Source organism: Cupressus sempervirens, chromosome 6 (assembly GCF_028749045.1).
Source record: "Cupressus sempervirens isolate cs-2001-9-10 chromosome 6, ASM2874904v1, whole genome shotgun sequence".
Taxonomy (NCBI): Eukaryota; Viridiplantae; Streptophyta; class Pinopsida; order Cupressales; family Cupressaceae; genus Cupressus; species Cupressus sempervirens.
The window spans coordinates 564,137,550-564,160,589 of NC_143123.1; the positions used below are offsets into that span (position 1 = coordinate 564,137,550).

Genomic DNA, 23,040 nt, shown 5'->3' on the forward strand with positions numbered 1-23,040 from the left:
GTATTTATTTCTTACTCAACACTTGAAGTCACTTGACACCTGTTGAAATTTTGGCTCGACAAATACTATAGCTCGACATACATAGTGTACTTGGCATGTATAGTGAAGTTGGTTAAGTGTGCTAACACTAGAATATCAAAACCATTCTGAGACCAAAAATCTCCCCCTTTGACATGAGTGTCAAAAACACTTAACTATGCATTATTGAACTGACCTTACGAGTACATTTTTCATTCTGCTCAGCAAAGATGCAAAATTTCAAAATATGTTCAAAATTTTGTAAGGAACAATATGACTTATAACTCCCCCTAAGCTAATTGTGCCTTATTCATTCTTGAAACCAAAATTCTCTATTGATGTGCCTGATTCCTTTTGTCTTTTGCCCTGTTCCTATATTCTATATCTGATCTATCAAATCTATGGAATTCCTACATTTTGTATTAGATCTGATATGTAATAGAGCTATCTTCCATATGATTGTCAAAATTTTGTATCTCCCCTTTTTGGCTATCTAAAAACTTTCCTTTTTATTCTCAAAATGAATGAAAGAATGTAATAAAAATTTATAGTATTCTCCCCCTTTGTTATATCTTCATCAAAATATTATATCTCCCTTATATCTCCCCTAAAACATATATCTCCCCCCTTTTGACACTAATGTCAAAAGGATCTATGGAGTAATACCATACTTAGCCAAAAATTTACTATTTACCTCCATTATTATTTTTAGAGTTGCATCCCAATTCTCCAAAGCAATGTCTAGTGATTTGTGTTGGATGGTAGTCTCTGCAACAAGGTGTATGAGTCAATCAAGTGTAGAAAGATTAGGATCTTTCTTTAGAACTATTTATTCATATACTTGTTCCTTGTGGAGGCTTTCCAAATGTGGGGTGATAGAGGATTGAATTTGCATCAATTTAACCTTTATATTAGCATCCTCTACTTGTGAGTACAACTAACTCCCTTTGAGTGTGAAATGATTGTGCAAAATGCTTCTCACTTTGAGCTAGATTTAAGAGTAACTGCATGCTAGAAACCTTAAGATTTTTCTCCAAGCTCAATATACGTTGGCTAGTCTCTGGTGTGAAGTTGGAAAACTCACACAGTTTGTTATACAATGAGACAGTGTTCTTAAGTACAATTTTGAATTTTTCAAGTTTCTTAGCCAACTCTACCTATGCTAGTGCTATATCACTTGATATATTTTCATTTACCTTCCCTTGAAATTTTCTTTTTGACTATTCCATGAGTTTAGCATTAGTATCTTGGTCTTCATTGGTCACTTGGTCAACTATATCTGACAGTTGCTCCATTATTGGTTTTGATTCATCTGGTGACTGCAAGCTAAAGGCATCCATGAAGATGTCCTTAATGTCATTCAATACTTTCTTGTGTTTATACTCTCTTCTAAGTATCTCCTACCTTTTTCTCCTATCTAGTTCATTCTACATCTCAATTATCTACTCAATGGTTATGGTCTTGGAGTCATAAGGAGGTATAATAATCTCTTCATCTAGCTCAAGATCTCCATAGTGAAGTATCGTGGCAACCTTTTTAGAGCTTGAGCTTAGTGTTTGGACTTGCAATGATATCATTTTAGTGCTAGGCTTTTGAAGAGTTTTTGTAGGAGTGCCAGTTTTTTGTAATTCAATCAATGTCTGGATTGCAGCTTGCTCCTCATTCTTTGTTTCCTCCTTTTCTTCTTCTAATTTACTTTGATCAATCAAAATTTTTGGGGGTGTACCTATTATTTGTACTGTGGGATTAGATGAAGAAGTATGTCCTATTGTTCTTGTGTCTTCCCCTTTTTCTGCACTTGACATCTGAACAATATCACTTGTCGCACTTGGTGGAGGTGGTGGTGGAAGCATCAAAATTTTAGTGCAAGTAGCTATATATGTGAATGGTGGTTCCTTTGGTTTCACCTTTTCTCTTTTTGGTTTTGCTATTGCCTTCTGTAGCTCATCAACACTCACCAATATAGGGTTTGTGCATAACTATGCCTATAATGTAGATTGGTGAAGGATCTTGGAGAGATCCTCTATAGTTAAGGGATTGATGTTTTGACATGATTTGTCAGTAACATCCTTCACTATTATAGTTTCTATAGGTGTAATGGCTACATGAGGAGGACTAGGAGGTGGAATTTGTGTGTCTTGCACACTTTGTTCCTCTTCTTGCTCTTTCTATTCAGTTGTTGCTATGTCTTCTCCCTTAGATGATTCCTCCTCTTCTTTCTCTTTATTTTCTTCCTTTCCTTTTTCTTTTCTTCTTCCTGCTTCTCTATTTCCTTTGCCTCTACCTTCTTCTTGGTATTGGCTTCTACCTTATTTGCCTCTTCATCTTTGTCATCAGTCACCTTGTAAATTGAGTTCCACAATTGTGTGGATTTATTCACTACATCCTCAATCTTGTTCCACAATTGTGTGGATTTATTCACTACATCCTCAATCTTACTCTTGGCACTATAGCTTGAATGTATGTGTATTCAATGTCAACCAAAAATATATGCCTTTGACATGTTGCTCTACCAGTGAAACTGGTATTCTCATTCTCTGCTTCATGGACTTCTTAAAGTCCTCAAATAGCTAGTCATCTGAGCCTCAAAATTATATCCCATCTGATCAATGAACTCATTGATTTTTGTGATTGAAAACTTGTTGGAATTCTAATTTACCTTCCTAATTGAAGGGAATTCTTCCATCACATAGAAGAATATGTAGACTAATATTGATCCAAATTTTCATTATGCTCCCTTGGATCTTCTTATTGCTCCCAAATTTTCATTTATTTACTAAAGCATTAGTTTTTCCAGATCATAGGTATGATCTTTCTTTACCAACTTGTAAGATACATCAATGGCTATACGAGGTACAATTTTTAGTCTACTTGATTGGTAGAATTTGTGTGAAATCACTCTAACTGCAAAGTGAAGTAGGAGTTCTATTACAGTGTTAATCGTCATTCCCCTATTGTTCCATTTGACTCCTATATTCTTCTCAATGGCCTCCCTTCTATCACTTCTCAAGGTCTTTGGCTGATCTAGGGTTGGGAATCTCATAACTCTATATAATATCCTTTTGGTAATCTTAATAGGTCTTATCTCTAGCCATAAACAACCATCATGAATTTGACTCAAAACAATGCAAATCCATTCAGTCTTAAACACCATGGGATAAACTAAGGCATTTGTCAAACCCTTCTTCTCAACTATCTCGAATTCATTTTTTAGTATCCCATTATCACATAACTTCTCATAGGCTTGGAATATTTAAAGATCACCTATGGTACAAATTTTACAATTATAACACTTTCTCACATCTTGCACCATGACTACTTTGGATAGGATAACAGATTAAGCACCGGCTAGGTCATTCTTATACACAAACTCAGGAATGGATTTGAACTCAGGTTGTTTGACCTCATTGCTGACTAATTGAACCTCATGACTCTCCTTTCCTTTGGTGTTTTTAGAGTTTGATGCCATTTTACCAAACTAGGGTTTAAATATGTAATAAAATTTGAATACTGCATATCTTAGTACCTAATAAGTACCTTTAAATCAATGAGTTTGTGCTAAATTGCTATTGAAATTTGTGCAAATGGCTATTAGGTTTCTACTTGATCACTTATTTTCTCTTCTCATCTTTTCTCTGTGTTTGAATGGCATAAAAATAAGAGAAATTCAATTTTATACAATTCAAAACCTAGCATTTATTGCATAATGCATATAGTTGTAAACTCAACATTTGAAGGTTTCAACATAACTTGGCATCCATTGAATTTCATTCACTTAGCATCAAGTATCAACTCGGTCGCTACTGGAAACTCGACATGTAATGGAGATTTGCTCAACATCTAAGGGTAACTCGACAGCTTCTTCAAAATTTTGACTTGGCATCTTTTCTCATGCTGATTTCTTCTTTGTAGTACTCCTTTTTTCTTTGGGACTAATGTAGTATACAACTTTGCATACTAGTCCCATACATTTTTCTTTTGCTTAGCTGGATGAAGTGTGATCACTTGACCTTTTGGGTGAAGTGATCTCTCCATTGGATATTCTTGATCCATCCTTTCTTTACCATGTCCTTTTCATCTCTGCCTTGATGTGTTCCACATGAACTTTCTCTCTACCCTTGTTGACTTTTGACTTGGGTGCCTTGGCCCTTGTTGGGAAATACCTGCTGATATGTCCAATCTTCAAGCAACTGAAACATGTGGTTTGGCTTAACCACCTACTATAATTCCCTCTAAAATGTTTCCTTATGCAATTTTTAGGAATGTGTCCATACTCTTGACATTAATGATAGCTTTGCTTGGTATTGTAATCCCAATTGTGGTGGTGTGCATGGTTGTTTCTCCTTACAAGCTGATTAGGTGTCCACATAGGCTTTGATCTGCACTCAAAACCTCTATGTCCATACTTTTTGTAGTTGTAGCAGTGAACATCAAAACTTGGTGTCCTCATGGTCTTGGTTCTGCATTCATGTGTTTGATGTCCTTGCTTTTTGCACATGTGACAAATGCTTACTTTCTTAGGCTTATCATGTCGATGACCATTCTTGCTCCTGCACACATTATAGGTATGTCCCTTCATTAACACTTATTTGAGGTATTTAGTGGAAAAAATTATGGTCAAAAATCTTATTTTGAGATCATTACATAGCATTGAAATATTATGTCATAGTTTTTTTTTAAATATATCCCATACCCATTTTGTTCTGTCGAGCCTCTCTAGCCACCCATGAAATAAACTCCATCCACAAACTACATAGGGGTAATAAAGGAGGTGGCAATGAAGGATGTGGTAATGAGGAAAAATGTGATCTTGAATCCAAAGTCACAAATGCACCATGAGAGAAGGCCCTAAACCTAATAATGGATACATATGATTCATTCCTTTTTACATTGATATATTAAACTTATAGCAACTCCCATCCTCAAAATGTGCAAAGGATCAAAATCACCTTACTATCACCATTTAATTCGAATTAGCTTGAAGCAATGCCTTAATGGATTGCCTATGGCCATATCTTGTGTTTTCTTTTAATCATAGTGGCTGATAATTATTTGTAAGCTTGGAAAGACCTTGCTATTCATCAATGTCCTTACTTTATAGGGCTAAAAAATTAGATAATTTTATTCCTTTTGTTCCCCCAAAAATTAGCAAGCTTATTTTCTTTTGTAAATATTGGGCCACTATAAGCTTCTTAGAAAAAAAATTGTAGATTGAAATTTCCTTAAGGATTCTTAGATGTTTCCAATTAGGGAAAGATGCTTTTTTCAATTCTATTCTAGCATTTTTTCAGCATATGTAATATTTAGCCTACAAAGAGTGACATCAGTTCTACTTCATTATTAGTATTATGGTCTAGTGTTGAGTTTCTCCCAATACAATTATCCCTAAATTAATCAAGCACATCAACATGTGCTTGAGTGATATTACCTTGTGCTACATCATAAAATTTCTAGCAACCCACTTCTAGTAGAGCTTTTCGTTTTTCATCTTTATACTATTTATGAGACCAACTCATTAACAGGAAGACTATATGCACAATCCCATTGTATTACTGTTCATATCTTAGATTTGGAACTTTTTCTAACATTCTTAATTATCTTTTTTTCCATATACTCTTGAAGTTTATGGTCAAGTGTTTTGAACATCTTAAAAAAATTCTTAGGTTCTTGATACTTCATGATTTGACCCAAGTCAAATCTGACATAAAATAGACAATAAAGATGTTTTCCAAAGCACTTGTAGCAAAATGCCCTTAGGTCAACAATAATAATGTTTTCATAACATTTTTAGAAATGTTTACTCCATTTAAAGCTTAGAAAGAAAAATAATTTGTATCCTTGTAGGGAACCTAATTGCATTTGATGAAATAATAGGCAGATTTGAATTTATAATTTTCATCTTTATTCCTTTTCTACGAAGGGTGATCCCCCTAAATAGAACTAGAGTATAAATGGATGTTGAATGCTCTTTTAAAAAAAAAAGTTGTATAAAATAAAACCATAGTAACATGGGGATGTGTCCCCCCATTTTTTCCCCAAGCACCAGGGACTTGAATGCATAGGGACTTGGAGACTCTATTTCCCCATCCTCAATGGTGCCACTAGATTCCACCACCTCTACCAAGGATGGGAGGATGTTTAGGTGTTAACTATTTACTGATTTGACTATTTATATTCAATTTTTGATGTTCCAATTCAATGCAATGTTCAAGTATTTACTCTTTTACATCTTTATATCTTATATTGTAATAAATGTTTTCATAACTAGCATTTTAAGTACCATATATAATATATACAACCCTATCATTCACCATGCCATCGTCCTCCCTCTATCCCATTGTCATCCCCAAATTAAGGTCTCACTACCCCTCTATCTTGGAAACTTGTCCCTCTATTCCCCCAACCCCTCATCCCCCAGGGTGGTGTAACTATGAATACAACATAGATCAAATTTCTGTCATTTTGCTTTCGAATTCCTTGATCCAAAAATTTCCCCCAATAATATTTCCCTTTAATGCCCATTTCCTAAGATAGTTTTCTTTTTGATTCAGCTAACTATTTGCTGATTTGACTATTTATATTCAATGTTTGATGTTCCAATTCAATGCAATTTTCAAGTATTTACTCTTTTACATCTTTATATCTTATACTACAATAAATATTTTCATAACTAGCATTTTAAGTACCATATATAATATATACAACCTTTTCAGTCTCTATGCAATCATCCCCCCTCTATCCCCTTTTCATCTGCAAGTTAAGGTCTCGTCACCCCTCTATCTTAGAAATGTGTCCCCTTGTTTCCAAAACCCCTGGTCCCCTAGGGTGGTGTAACTATAAATATAGTGTAGATTAGATTTGTGTCATTTTGCTTCCAAATTCCTTGATCCAGAAATTTCTCCCAATAATATTTCGCTTTTAAGATAGTTTTCTTTTTGATTCAACTAAATATTTTATACTAGTTAGAAGGGCATCACCAGGCCAAGAATCCTACTAGACTTCATCTATTTTGCATCAGCAATGTTACAGGTTAATGTATCTACAATCATATTCATGGATGGCACTGTGAGATTTTGAACAACAAAACCTTACAAGATCTAATCATTATGAAAATAGAAATTGCAAATGTATCTACCATATCTTCTAATGTTAGAATATCATTCTAGAACAAGTTAGGCATCCTTTAGTCTCTCTCCTCCCGGTTTAAGATTGCATATTCTATCCCATTTGATTAATTATAATATATGTTCCTTTCTGAATTGTTTAATAAGAATTTCATGCAATTTGATGAAGAAACAAGTGAGCTATTTAGGTTAATACTTAAAATATAGATAGGTCCATGAGTTAAGGGATTTCATGCTAAATTTATCAGAAACCAAGGAAAGGAATTTACTAATGTTTCAAAAATTATATAGATATAGTGAACTAATGGACACTAAGAGAAAGTTCAGTCTCATATTAGTATCTTCTTGTGAATCTTTCTCACATACCTACTTTCTTGTGATTAGCATCTTAGGTTTTATTGACAACTCAGGAGTAGAAGTTGCAATCTAGTTGAGTAATGCTTTTCATTTATGCTTACTCTTGAGCTTGGAATCTCTCCCATTGTAGTTTCTTATTGAAATATTCAACACATAACTGAAAGTAAACTGCATGCATATAAAAATTTAAGAAAACATGAAATAAAAGTATGCATCAACACATGACATTAGGAATTTGGTAACCTAGAAACCCTACAAGAATAAGAAGGTAAAACTAGGGTGGGGATGATACCCACAAAATCACTATAGCAATAATTGTTTGACCACTTATTATGGTCTACCCTATGAAAGGCCTGCCTTGTTAAAGGCTTTACACTTTGTCAATAGTGACCTAGTTAAAGGATTTACAAACACTTTACATGAAGTATCACCCTATTAAAGGATTTATAATAGCCTATTAAACCCACCTAATTCAATAGGATTTTCAATCACCTTCTCCAAAGGTTCTCCCACCTAGCTCTTAAGGTAACCTATCAATATAGGATTTTCACTATCTAATAACATGAAGTGTCAACCTATTAAAGGATTTATAATAAGCTCTTAAACCCACCTTATTCAATAGGATTTTCAATCACCTTCTCCAAAGGTTATCCCACCTAGCTTTTAAGCTAACCTATCAATGGCTAGAGAGTATTAGAATCTTTTGACCTAATTGCTTACAATCTTCAATTGTTAATTTCAAGAACTTGATATGCTCTCTCTGACGTGACCCTTGCTTGATCTAATCTCTATTCTTATCCCTTGTCTTGTTCTAATCAAATAAATGTGTAACTACTGCTCAATTATCTAAGTCTATGAGGCCCCTTCTATTTGCCTTATTCTCCAATTTGTTATCTGCTTAGCAAATTCCTTCTAAATTCTCTTTAGCAACATAAAATTGTGGGGTCTAAGCCTCCTTATAAATATTTCATAGACTTTGGGTTAAGTATGGATGTATGATCCATATTGAATCTTGAATTCTTGTTCATTCCTTGCATTTTTCTCATTGGTTGCATGCCTTCTCCATTTTTCTAACTAGTTGCATGCTAATTGCATAGGAAATATACAAGATTCATTCTTATCCTTGTTTTCCTTCAAAATCTTTCTATGTCAGCTCCAAAAATGGTTTACATATGAGTTTGTGAGGGCACAAAGTCATATGATGATTCTGTGTTACTTGACACATACTGGACTACTGGTGCTCGACACATATACTATCCTAGTTTGCTCGACATCTATTGCATTTTCTCTTGCTTGGCACATGTATGATTCTAGCTCACTCAGCATATGAAGCACTATGACTTGCTCAGCATCAACTATGACTTGGCACCTATTTATCACTCGACATATATTGCTTACTTGGCACTTGAAGTCACTCGACACCTATTGAAATTTTGGCTTGGCATATACTATAGCTTTGTATATAGAGTGTACTTGGCATGTATAGTGAAATTGGTTAAGTGTGTTGACACTTGAATATCAAAACCACTCTAAGACCAATAGTTTCTCTCATCTTTGTTCACTTGTTCCCTCTTCAACCATTGAACCTATTGCTGTTGAACCTATTGCTATAAACAGAATCACAAGTGAAGAAAACCTTCTACTTTCAAGAGTGTACAAAATTTAAAGACTAGATTCTTTTTATATAATGACAAGGCATTCTGAAGTGTTAACCAACTAGGTTATTCTTTCTCTTCTACCCAACAATTCTGTGTTCCAATATTTTGTGAACTTGCATATCAGTTATGACTATCATTTTCTCTTCTCTAGATCACAATCCTTCTCATGGATCATGGAATATCACACTACAATCATGATAGATGATAGATTATGACCATGTACCTACCTTTTGAATCTAAAATCTTTCAATACATATATAGGAGTGGTTTTTCCTCTAGCATGACTAATGATCTTCTAAAATATTCAAAAGCATTGTCAAGTTAATCATCGTTGGTTTCTAACTCTATATATTTCTCAATCAACATTTTTGATCCAATATAGTAATTAATCATCAGAAAAATAGAGTAATGATGAGATGATAGATTACTGAATTAAAACCAAAATTATCATAGAATTATTCTAAAACTATGGAGAATTCAAAAACATTCGCTGCTGAATTGACCTAATCATAAGAGCTAAAAAATCTATATTTCTCCTAGAACACTTAAACTAATACATCCAATACCTGTGAAAGATCTATTAAATCATCACTAAACTCAAAATTGTATCCATAGGCTTGAAATTCTTGATACAGTTTTCTTGGGTATTATATATTGGATTCATACCTCCTCTTTCATTTGGTTATGCTCCTGAAGAAGATTATCATAGGTGGTCTTCAAGGAATCATAGTCAAGCTTGAGAAGATTGTAATCTTTTTCCAACTACTTATTTTTCCACCTAGCATGTTTGTTCTAAAACCAAACAACAATCTATCTGGGTCATAGGCCTAGAGCTCTAGCCAACTACAATTTCCTCTTGGGATCTAGTTTGTTTCCCACTTCAAAACTATTCTCCAATGTTTTCACCTTCTCAAATGTCAGTCTCCTCTTCTTATCTCCAAAATTCCCACACTCATCAGAACTACCATCTTCATCACACAAATTGTTATCCTAAAGTTCCATGAATGTACCTATCATTAATTTATTCCTCATATTTTCTATAGATTCATGGGGTTAGAAGAATCAAGGACCTACAATCACAACACCAATTTCAATGCTTTGCACAGTTTATGAAAAACCATCTATGACACTGCACAATTTTTTTTCTTACAAACCATTCATTACACTGACTACATTATAAAACCTAAAAGAACACGATTACTAGTACAACATAACAAACTAATTATAACTTTAGGTCTTTTTTGGGGCTTTTCAAGTTAACCTTGAAATGCCATTGGAGAAGAAATCATGGTGAATGTAATGGATGGATCCTCTTTATGGAGACGTAGTAGACCCATCTCTTCAATCATAGGCCAAAATTTTCAATTACATAAATGCATACAAAAACTTCAGACATGATGAAATCAAAACATTAGAAAATCTACTGTTGGAGGATATTGAGAATATTTCTTCATTTGGTTAAAATGTTTCAAGAAAAGCATAGTGACCCGAGAAGAAGCATATTGAGAATATTTCTTCATTTGATTAGAATGTTTGAGGAAAATAATAGTGACCCTAGAAGAAGCATAGAGTACTAATTAGCTTTGGATTCAAATAGTGAGAACAATTCTTTGCTTGGATGAAAACATTGAACTTCAAAATAAATTGCCACTAAAATTTGACAAAGTTGTAAAGACTAGAAGACAACATTTTTCATTAGCTTTTTCTAGTTTGGACCAACTTTGGAATGTTTCCCTTGCTCAAATTGAAATAGAGTCCTGATGGGGCTTTCATCTAAAATTTGGAAGGTTGGATATTTTCTATCAAAGTTGAAAACAAAGAGCTTTGGAAGGTTTTTGAAAAAGAGAAAAAATAAAGAATGCTTTAGAAGTTTTTGATTCCCAAATTTACTTAGATAGGTTGTAAACTATATGAAAAATTTTTGGTTGCACATTTTGGATAGGCTTTTAGTGAACTAATGATAAAAATGCATTGGGGCTATGTTTAATAGTAGGCAAAGCCCTAGTTGGAATGGATAGCTTCTCTAGACAAAGCAAAGATGTAGTGGTACAACTTCACTACCATAGTGGTTGCATGAAAAGATCATAAGCATCTATGGATACATCTTGAAAAGATCATAAGCATCCATGAATACATCTATGTGGAAATCTTAACACATAGCTAAATGTCACAACTGAATGAAGGGGAAAGCCTTGCTCACTAGCTGCTACTTTTGATCTTCCCACAACAATGATAGCCCCAAGACCTTGACACTCTTGCCAAAAATGATAACTATGAAGGCACTCTACAAGGATACAAAGCCCAATGCCTTTTTCGTGTCTTCTCTTGCATTGGATTTTGTAAAAGAAATTATCTACACATGCTACTACTAATTGTTATTGCTCCCAAATTCTCCATTATTGTTGTAGTTGTAGTTTTGCTAGATTAAGAAACCATACTTCAACTTCCAAAACTTCTTCTTATTGCTCCCAAATTCTCCATAATTTGTTGTAGTTGCAATTTTTCTAGATCATATGTATGATCTTTCTTAACAATTTTGTAGCCTACATCCACTACAATGCATGGCATACAGTTCAGTTAGCTTGACTAGTAGAATTTGTGTGATATGAACCTCACTAGAAACTCTATGAGTGGATCTTTGATGGTTTCTATGGTTATACCCCTCTTATTCCATTGTTCTCCTGTGTTCTTCTCAATGACTTCCTTGGAGTCTCTTCTTAGGGTCTTCGACCAATCTAGGGTTGGATAACTTGTGACCCAATGTATGATTCTCTTTGATAACTTGATAGCACCACCTTCCAACCATAGGTATCCATCATGGATTCTGCTCAAAACTATTATAATCCATTTTATTTTAAAGACCATGGGGAAATATAGGGCACATGTTAGTCCCTTTCTCTCAACAATGTTCAATTCTTCTTTCAATACCCCATTCTCACATAGTTTGTTGTAGGCCTAGTGAATCTCCATGTCACCAATCCCTTGAACCTTACAATTGTAGCATTTCTTAACATCTTGAACCATTACAAATTTTGGTGGGATAACAAATAAAGTGCTAGGAGGGTCATTCTTATATGTAACTTTTGGAATTGCCCTAAATTATGGTTGCTTAACCTCATTGCTAACTAATTGAATCTCAAAAGCTTCCTTATCCTTAGGGTTTTTGGAGCTAGAAGCCATTTTTCAACCTAGGGTTTCAAAAAACTTTGAAAAAACATAGCTTAGCACTTGAGAAATACCTTAGATCAATGAGGTGATGTTGAATCTTTGTTGGAATCTTCACAAATACTTTTTCTTTGTTTGGAACTCACTTTTCTACTCTTGTCGATCTTTGCTCTTTGTTTGTAGCGATGAGAAATGAGCAAAAAACTTGCCTTATACCCTTTCAATATGTTGCATTTAATGCTTGGTTCTTATACAGTTGTAGACTCGGCTCTTTATGCAATTTCTACTTTACTTAGCTTCCATTAGTTTTGCCACCACTAGATAGCTATTAGAATTGCCTTTACTTGGCTCTAATAGGAATTTCCTTCACTCGGTAGCTACTAACATTAATTTTTCTCAGAAGCAACTACTCACTTGACTCTAACTAGTCTTGGCTAACAACTTAGCACACATTATCATTTAGTCGACATCTGAAGGCAACTTTCCTTATTTGACAACTATGTGAAAACTCAAAGTTTTAACTTTGGATTTTTCTCATAAACTTGCATCTTTATTCATGCTAATTTTTATACTTTATAGTACTAACTTATCTTGGAACTGATGTGTAATGAAGCATTTAAATATTAGTCCCACATACCTTCTTCTTGCTTAGTTTGATGAAGTATGATGACTTCACCTTTTAGGTGAAGTGATCCCTTCATTTGATGTGTTGCATCCATCTTTTGTCTTCCATGTCTTATTCATTTCTCCTTTGATGCGTTGTCCTTTTTGGGCAGTGCTTGTTGATATGACCAATCTTCAAACAACTAAAGCATGTAGTTTGACTTAACCATCTATTGTAGCTTCCACTAAAATGTGTTCTCAAGCAATTCTTAGGAATGTGTCCACACTCTTGACAATAGTGACAACTATGTCTTGTATTGTAGTCCCAATTGTAGGAATTTTCATGATTTCTTCCCTAGTTTGATAACCATGTGGACTTGGAACTACATTCAAAGGCTTTGTATCCAAACTTCTGACAATCATAGTAGCATCCTTCAAATATCACTACATGCATGGTTTTTATTCTACATTCATGTGCCTGATGTCCTTGTTTTTTACACTTGTAATAAAGGATAACATTCCTACACTTGGCATTCTAACTAGAATTCTTGCTCCTACAAACATTAGATGTATGTCCTTTCTTTCCACAATGATGAAAAGTAGGTTTAGAGTTCTTACTTTTATTGCTTCTTTCCTCAGCAGCTTTGGATTATTCTCCTTCTTTAGTGCTTGTATAGCCCAATCCTGATTTGTCTTTGTTGGATCTAGGGGATTTCAACAATTGTTCAAAGTACTTGATAGCTTCATTTGGCTTGTTGAAAATTTCAACAAACTCTTTCTCTCTTTTTAGGTCATTCTATAGTTGCTCATTCTGTAACTTCAATGTAGTTATCTCAACGTCCTTGACATTCAACTCATGATGGGCATTCATCATTTGGCTTAAGGTATCCAACTACATGTTTGAGATCCTAGACAACTTTGCTGATTTTTCTTCCAACCTATTTGATACTATTCTTTTGTCTTCTTCAATCATGGCCTTGTCCTCTATATCTTTCTTCTTTTGGTTAGTCACCTCACATAGTAGTGTAGCTTGTGATTCTTGCTCCAACTTGAGATTTCTAATCTCCTTAGCTTGTGCTATGTTCTTTACCATGAGATCTGTAATTGCTACATCAAATTCACAAGAGTTAACATCTACAAATAACTTTTTGGTGTCAATATCCTTGTATTGAGCATCATTTTCAGCTATGGAAATCTCTTTCCTTCTCTTTAGCAAACTTCTCAAGGAATCTCTGGCTTCATCCAGTTGTTGCAGTAAGAGATGTATCTCAATCTCTTGATTTTCAATGGTCTTTCCCAACTTGTAAACCTCCATCTCAAGATCTTTTCTCCAAGTTGTAAGGGTTGTCCTGATGAGAACTTAGCTCTGATACCAATTGTTGGGAATACAAATGGGAAAGGTATACTTCTAAGAGCAAGGGGTGTGGTGGGTGAATTAGAAGTACTAATCTCAAACCAATAAAACTTTTAAATTTAAAACATTGCATGCATAAACATATAGAAATAACATGTAAAGAAAATGTAAACACATAAACACTTGACACTAGATATGATTACCTAGATACCCTCCAATGAGAAGGTAAAACTAGGGTGGGGATGACACCCACAATTCTTCACTACTATAGCAATAAAATTCACCTATTAAGGTTTCATATTTTGACCATTCTCATGATCTGCCCTATGAAAGGCCTACCCTATTAAAGTCTTACAAAGGATTTTTAGATCCGACCCTATTAAAGGATTTCCACACCCTGTCAAAAGTGTTCCTGGCTAAAGGACTTTAGAACACTCACTTGGAATGTCACCCTATTATAGGATTTAACTATGACTATTAAATCAACCCCAATACAAGTATTTCATCCTTTTGATATAATTTTTAGAAAGTAAAGTAGAATGTTTGATCCGATACACTTACAATCTTGTATTGCTGATTTCAGATCCCATTTCAATTCATCTCAATCTTCTTTGACCTGATATGAATTTTTTGTAACCTTGATCCTCTATTTTTATAATTTATTCTACAATGATGTCCTTCTTCTAAGTCACCTCGATTGTATGCTGACCAATTCACCCGTTTTCACTACTATCATCACCTTTTTTGCATGCATTTTCTAATGATCTCTCATACACACTATGAATTATGGGGCTTTGTCTCCCTTTAAAGAAGACTTTTGTGGCTTAGGGTTTGGTATGAATCTACAATTGAGATTCATCCAACTTTCTCACTCAACTCCCTCCATTTTTTTAATTAGTTGCATGTAGATTACATAGGGATTCCAAATAGATTCGATCTTATCTCTAAGCTTTGAGATCTATCCATGAGTTGGCATGCAAATGGTTTACATAATTGTTTATTCCTTCACAAACTCTTATGTCAACTCTGTGTTGCTTGACACTTGTTAAATATTGATGCTCGACACTAACTAAAATTTTTTTTGGCTTGGCACTTGAATATTTCTTAGCATCTATTGTTCACTCGATACTTTAAACTTGCTTGGCACTATTTTTTTTTCTCAACACTTGAGTGACTCAACACTTACTATATTTTGACTCGGCACCTGTTGCAATTCGACACATGTATATATTATTCTTGGCATATATTACTAGTTTGACATGAACTTAGCAAATAGCTTAAGTGTGTTGACACTCAATTTTCAAAACCATTTTGAGATCAACATCATCTTCATTAATTTTAAAATGAACAATATTGAAAGTGAACATTCTAAAAGGCCAAACAAACATTCTGATTAGTTATAAAAGAGAACATTAATCACAAGTTAAACTCTAGCCCTTAGCAATAGTTTCCTACTATGGCATGAGCTAATAAAAGAGCATACTACTACATCAGAGTCATATTATCAATCATTATATGTGCACCTTTTCTTCTCACTGAAGCATTTTACACCCAATTTCATGTGTTTTGTAGTAACCATGAATAATAATTTGATCATTTCAAAAACTTATCAGATCAAGGTCTAGTAGATGTATTAGAAATAACATCATTTAGAATATTTCCCTCTTTCCATTTGATATATGTGATGAGTTTAATAATGAAAACAAACATTCATGAGAGAATATTGCAAAAGATGTCATGATTTTTAAAATTGAACTTTTTGTCAACTCAAGTGATGCCTTATTTCTATTGGTCATAGAACTTAGTGTCAAGGAATCCTTTTTCATTATGGTATTTGTAACTCTATCATTAGTTCATGCACTGTCAATGCATTATTTCCTCAAAGAATTTGGTTCCTGCATTATTGACTCTCTTTGAATAGAATATTGATATGTGTGCTTTGTTCTCTCCTAATCTTTATGCACTTAATATAGTGCCCATAAACTATGCATAATTTCTATTTGTAAAGTCCTCGACTGATGATGTTTTTATCACAGCTGCCAAGAAATATAGAAATTATTCATTGGAGTGCTTAGTATTTACAAATTTAGAGTAAATGGCCTAAAAAATTAGCAATAGGAAAAAGGCATTAAGTTATGTAGGTCTACTCAGTTTAACAATAACATAAGGAGTTCAAATTTTGTTAAATATAATATAATCCCTATAATTGATGAGATAAAAAATTTTGATGATTAATATCATGAGTTTCTTCTTTGAATAAGTACTACAAAGGTTATTAAGAGGGGCCAAATTCAAAAGAAAATAGTATCATTTGGTTAATGGGCTATATATTATTGGAACCAATATGAATGCTTTTTAAATGAGAGATTAAAAGATTTCTTGGTGGGAATTTCTTAAAAATAAAATTAATACTTTGTGAGACTCAAACCATAGTAGTGAATGGATCACTTCTCATCATAGTGCATGGGGTCTTTTGAACATTTTCATTTCATGATACTTGACTACTAATATCAATGTTACAATCTAATCCCTTAGATATAAATTCTCTCTGCTAAAACAATAACATTTCAGGATGCTATTTTGATTCATTTGATCCAAATTCTTTGAACATCATTGTCCAAAAATGCTTCACTTATATATATTCACTACCTTGTGTCTATGTACTACTTTGGGAATCACTAACCACTACATTTTGATTTTTGTTACAATAACATTGTCATGATCTCTATTGTTTACTATTCTAATAGTGCACGAGACTTCCTTTTTGTTTTATTTGTATTGCGCTACCTTCTCAATTCTAATTTTAGTATATTGATATCACAATATTCTTTATCCTTAGGTGTAACTATTCCATTTCATATATGCACTATCCTTTCATTGTTCTTTTACACTATCTTCATTATGTGCATGCCTGTCACTTCCTCAATATGGATGCAATTAGACACTAAGGGGATTTTTTTGATTAATATCAGGAATCTTTCAAAATAAAACATAAATATCATGAATGCAATTAATTTAATTTACCCTTTCTCAAAAGATAACAAATACAAACACTCAATTTGGGACATGTTGGAAGGATTTTCATAAAGGTTGCAAACTTTATTTTTACAACTACTAATTGCATTTGCTTGGAAGTTCCTAAATACTTGTGGAAAAATCCAATTTGTGGATGTACTTTGATCATTGTATTCCATGAAATTCTATCTCTTTGAGGCATTCACTCAAATAGTTTTTTACGTTCCCTTTAGATTCATAGATAACAATGATGGGAAAGTCTAGCCTTTTCACTCCTTGATGGTAGAATAGTTAAATAATAATTTAGGGATTAAGAGATGGCTTGTAGAATACCCTAGATGTCATCACTTAAATATAATCCATGGTACACATCACCTTTCTATATCATAATAGTTTCAAGGAGTATTAAAACTCAAATCTAAGAGGAGAATAAATAATCTTGTATGGATTTTTTTGACCTCTACAAGGGTGTAGATTCCACTATTATCCTCCCAAACAACCTACTAGTCTATGTTATTCACTCATAAAAAAAGTGGGTAAAACATAGTTTTTTTAAAAACATTTTTATGGAAGTGTAGAATAAATGTAGGTCTTCGTAGAGAAATCTTTTAGAACTGGTAGACTTTCTACTATGTTCACAACACTAGGTTTCACTGATTCCATTTAATACCTCAAAGAATCATAGTTTTACCAAAACTCAAGATGTAAAGATCACAATTCTATATTTATTAGAATATTGATTTTATCTATGATACTAAGTAAAACCACCACTTATTCTCTAATACCACAATAAGGTCAATACAACTTACAATCGAAGGTCAACTTTTAAGTCAAGAATGCAACTAAACACAACTGAAGGCATGCAATATATACTGAAATCACATTGACATATACATTAACATGCTTCCTAAAGAATGATATTATGGTCTTTAGTTATGCCAAAATCGTAATGTTGTTTTTGAAGAAAAAATATTAATTAACATTAGTCAGTGTTAACTAACCAAGTCATTATGTCACTATCAATCAACATGATAAACAATTAAATGAGTCATGTTATTAACATACAAAATAGTAAGGAAAATGAGACATAAGATTACAACACCAACTTTATCACACAAAATTCATTATGTTGATGCAATATGGAAACTAGACTTTTTCCATTATTTTCTGCAATATCATCTTATCCAATGTGTTGCATTCTCTCCCAAGTTCATGATTAGTGCACCTTAAAAAAAGCATAATAATAATGAGTGCAACCCATTTCATAGCATGCCTCATCTCGCCCTTGAACATCTATCTTTTTGGTTATGGTTTCATTTTTGAGTTGTAACCTTAGAGTACATGACCTGGAGTGGCAATAAGTTTTTCAATGTTATGGAATAGCTTTGTGGCTTGGTTCTTACTATGAGGTTTCCTTGATAGATGAGGCATAACCAATATTAAAGAGTATGATAAAGGTGGAAGAAGATGGGGAGGTGGTGGGAAGGTGATGCTAGACTCAAGAGGTTCTTGGGAATGACTAACAAGTGCAAGGTGGAGAAGTATTAATTTAATGTCTCTGCGATAATATTGCTACTTTAGGATCTTGTAAATCTTGACCTTATCTTCAATAATTTAACTTTTACTATCCTCTTATAATTCAAAATTTTCATTCATTTTGGCATCTATGCTGGCCATTTTCTATTCATATAAAAAGGCATTTTATGTTATACATTTTAAATCTAAGTTATCAGTTCAGATTTGGGTATGGATGCAGGTTAAAGATTTGTCTAAATTTTTTTGGGCTTGGGTTCATATTATTTTTGGTTTCATCCATACAAAAAAATACATTTTTTAAAAATATGTACATGTGTATACATATTCAACAAAAAATAAATCCATACTTGAATATGCTAATAGTAAAGGAATATAGCAAAATACAATAACAAATTTATGTTTTAGTTCAATGGGACATTAATTGAATCATTTAGCCTTACATGCAACTTGATACATTTGTAGCAAATTTGTAGCACTGCAAGCGAATTTGATCAGGACTAGAGTTTGTACAGAATATAACTAAACTTTCAAGGCTACTAGAGTGAATCTAGCAACTTCATAAATAACTTTTGCTTATAAGAAGGCATGCAATTGCTAATGTTGTAATGTGTTGGTGCAGAGAGAGAGCCAACATATGATGTGGATGTCAAGGATTTGAAAAAATACAAAGATTGGCAAAAGAAATGAAATCATGATATATTTCAAGCAAAGTCTAAGGTCATGCCTATTTCTATTTTTACAATTTATTTTCACAACTTTTGGTTTTCTTAGTTGATCCTTTAGGTTTATACTTTTAGCATACTAAAATATTAACAGATATTTCATTTACAATGATGATTTGAAGCAACAACTAAATAAGCAGGCAAACTAATTGCTTTAGTAAGTCTAAAATTTATGTATCTTCCACCTGTCTTGAAATGTAACTAAATCAAAATTTGCATAGGGAAAGATTAAAAATTGAAAAAAAAAAGGAGTGCAATAATAGCATCTTTGCTCATACTTTTAAAATAACCTACCCTCCATTTTGTTGATTTCATTCCTTAAAACCAACTTCAAAGCAACTTGTTCATTACTTAACAACAAATAATATAAATGTGGCATTATTTAGATTTTCTTTAACAAGTCAACAAGAGTATAAACTATAGGTTTAGGTTTAGGATATATAAAGCAATCAGAATAGAGCATATACAAGTTCTTAACTAGCAAGACATCTAGGCTATTGAGAATTAACAAGTGAGAAGTATACTTCTGAGAGAGGGGGTGAATCAAAAGTACTAAACTTTAACCAATAAAACTTTTATCTTTAAAACATTGTATGCATAAACATATGAAAATAACATGTAAAGTAAATGCATCCACATAAACACTTTACACCATATATGATTACCTAGAAACCCTCCAATGAAAAGGTAAAACTAGGGTGGGGATGACACCCACAACTCTTCACTAGTGCAACAATAAAGTTCACCTATTAAGGTTACATATTTTTTACCATTCTCATGATCTACCCTGTGAAAGGCCTCCCCTATTAAAAGCTTACAAGAATTTTTAGATCCTACCCTATTAAAGGATTTTAACACTATCAAAAGTGTACCTAGCTAGAGGATTTACAAACATTCACTTGGAATGTCACCCTATTAAAGGCTTTATACAATGGCTGTTAAACCAACCTATCTCCATAGGATTTCATTCTACTAATACAATTACTGATCTGGTATGAAACTATTGTGACCTTGATTCTTTGTTCTTCTAATTGATTCTACAATGTTGTCCTTCTTCTAAGTCAATTCACCCCTTTCACTTCCTTCAAACTTTACTAGCATTCTCTCCTTGTATGCATGCTCTTTTCACACATTTTACCTCATACATACTAAATTATGGGGCTTCGACATCCTTAAAATGATTTCATGACTTAGGGTTAGGTATGAATCTAGGATTGAGATTCATCCATCTTTCCTGCTCAAATATTTCCATTTTTTTGATTGGTTGCATGTTGATTGCATAGGGAATCAAATAGATTTGATCTTATCTTTTAATCCTTTGAGATCTAGCCATATGTCGACTCAAAAATGGTTTACATCTTAGTTTTTGAAGGCACAAACTCTTGTACTGATTCTATGTTACTCGACACGTATTGATTATCGATGCTTGGCACATACTAAATTTTGTCTTGCTTGGCACTTGAACTTTTCTCGGCATCTATTAGTCACTCGGCATCTGAAACTTGCTCGACACTATTTGTTTGCTTGGCATTTGAATGACTCGACGCTTGTCAAATTTTTGGCTTGGCACATATTGTAACTTGGCATCTATATTATACTTGACATCAACTTATAAAATTTCTTAAGTGTGTTGACACTCAATTGTCAAAACCAATCTGAGATCAACAATCTCTCCCTTTGACATGACTATCAAAAAAACTTAACTATACATGATGAAACTAATCTCTTCGAGTATAATATATATTCTATTCGACATATATACGAAACTTCATAATTGTTCAAAATTTTATGAAGGACTATATACCTCAAAATTTTGTATCTCGCCCTAAGTTGATGTGCCATATCCTTGTAACTAAAATATCTCTAAATGGATTGATGTGCCTCAGCTGATACTCCTTGTCTTCAATTCTAATAATCTTTATCTGATGTGTTCTTGTTATGCTCTATTTTTTTCCTTCTCTATTTATTTTATTTCTCCCCCTTTTATTTTTGCTCCTCCTTTCACATGTTCCCCTTGCAGTTTAAGTGTCCTTCTGGCTTTACAATTTCTCCCTTTTTTGTCTTTTAATTTCTCCCCCTTTTTGACACTTATGTCAAAGGGTCTAGACACTGTCTAAATATTTAGCCAAGAAGTTCTTGTTCACTTCCATTACAACTCTTAGAGAAGCATCCTAGTTTTGTATTGCAACTTCCAGGGATTTATTTTGAATGGTTGTCTCTACTGCAAGGTGAAATAAGCCATCTAATGTAAAAATATTAGAATATTTCTTTATCACATTCTCTACATAGGCTAGTTCCTTTTGTAAAATTTATATGTGAGGGGTTAGGGAGGCTTGCATTTGCACCAACTTGGCTCTTGTGTTAGCCTCTTCTTCTATTAATACAACTAGTTCCTTTTGAGTGTGAAGTGTTGTATTAAAGTGCTTCTCACTTTGAGCTGGATCTTTGGGTAGTTGCATACTTGATATCTTTAAGTTCCTCTCCAAGCTCATGATTCTCTAGCTAGTTTCTCGTGTGAAGATAGAAAATCACACAATTTTGAGTACAATGAGAAGATATTCTCAAGTACTATCTTCACCTTTTGAATTTTCTTGGCTAGTTCTACCTATGATAGTGCTATCTTATTGGATATTCTTTCATTTACCTTTGTTTGAAACTTCCTTTCTGACCATTCCATCAGCTTTACATTAGTATCACAATATTCAGTTTGCACCTAGTCCACTATGTTCGAAAGTTGCTCCATTATGGGCTTTGTTTCATTAGGTATCTTCAAGCTAAATGCATCTAGAAAGATTTCCTTTATTTCAATTAATGCTTGCCTCTATTTATACTCATTCTTGAGTATCTCCTACTTCTTCTTCCTCGTTAGTGCTTCTTGCACTTTATTGATTTGATCAATTTTCATGGTTTCATAGTCATACTTAGGAATACTATTTCTTCATCTAGTGCAGGGTCTCCATATTGAAGTACCCTTACAAATTTTGTAGAGCTTGAGCCTAGTGGTACTACTTCAGTGCTTAGCTTTCATGGCATCTTTGTTGGAGTCCCAGAGGTTAGTAGTTTAATTAAAGTTTGAATTACTTGTTTCTCCTTCTCCTCCTTTGATTTTTAATTATCAATAACTATTATTTGAGCTGGTGCACCTTGTACTTATGCATTAGGAATAGAAGTATCCATTTGTCCTATTTGATTCTTTGCTGGCTCCTCGACAGTTGTAGTGACTTTGACTATGGAGTCAACCTTAGCTAATGTGTCTTGTGTAGCTTTCTCTTTGGGTTTTCCACTTGTAGCCATAGGGATGAAGGAAGACTTTTCTTGTGTTGTTATCTTATCCCTAGTCAAGTTAGCTACTACTTTTTGCAACTCATCTACATTGACCAACACTAGATTGCTGCATAATTGGGCTTGTAGAGTTGTTTGGTCAAGGATCTTCTTGAGATCCTCTATAGTCAATGGGTTTATGTTCTGACCAAAATTGTCATGAACAT

General features: G+C 33.4%; 1 pseudogene; it reads right to left on the reverse strand.

Moving 5' to 3' along the window:
- Positions 1 to 7,418: 7,418 nt before the first annotated feature.
- On the reverse strand, positions 7,419 to 10,210 carry LOC149553520 (uncharacterized; annotated as a pseudogene).
- Positions 10,211 to 23,040: the final 12,830 nt, after the last annotated feature.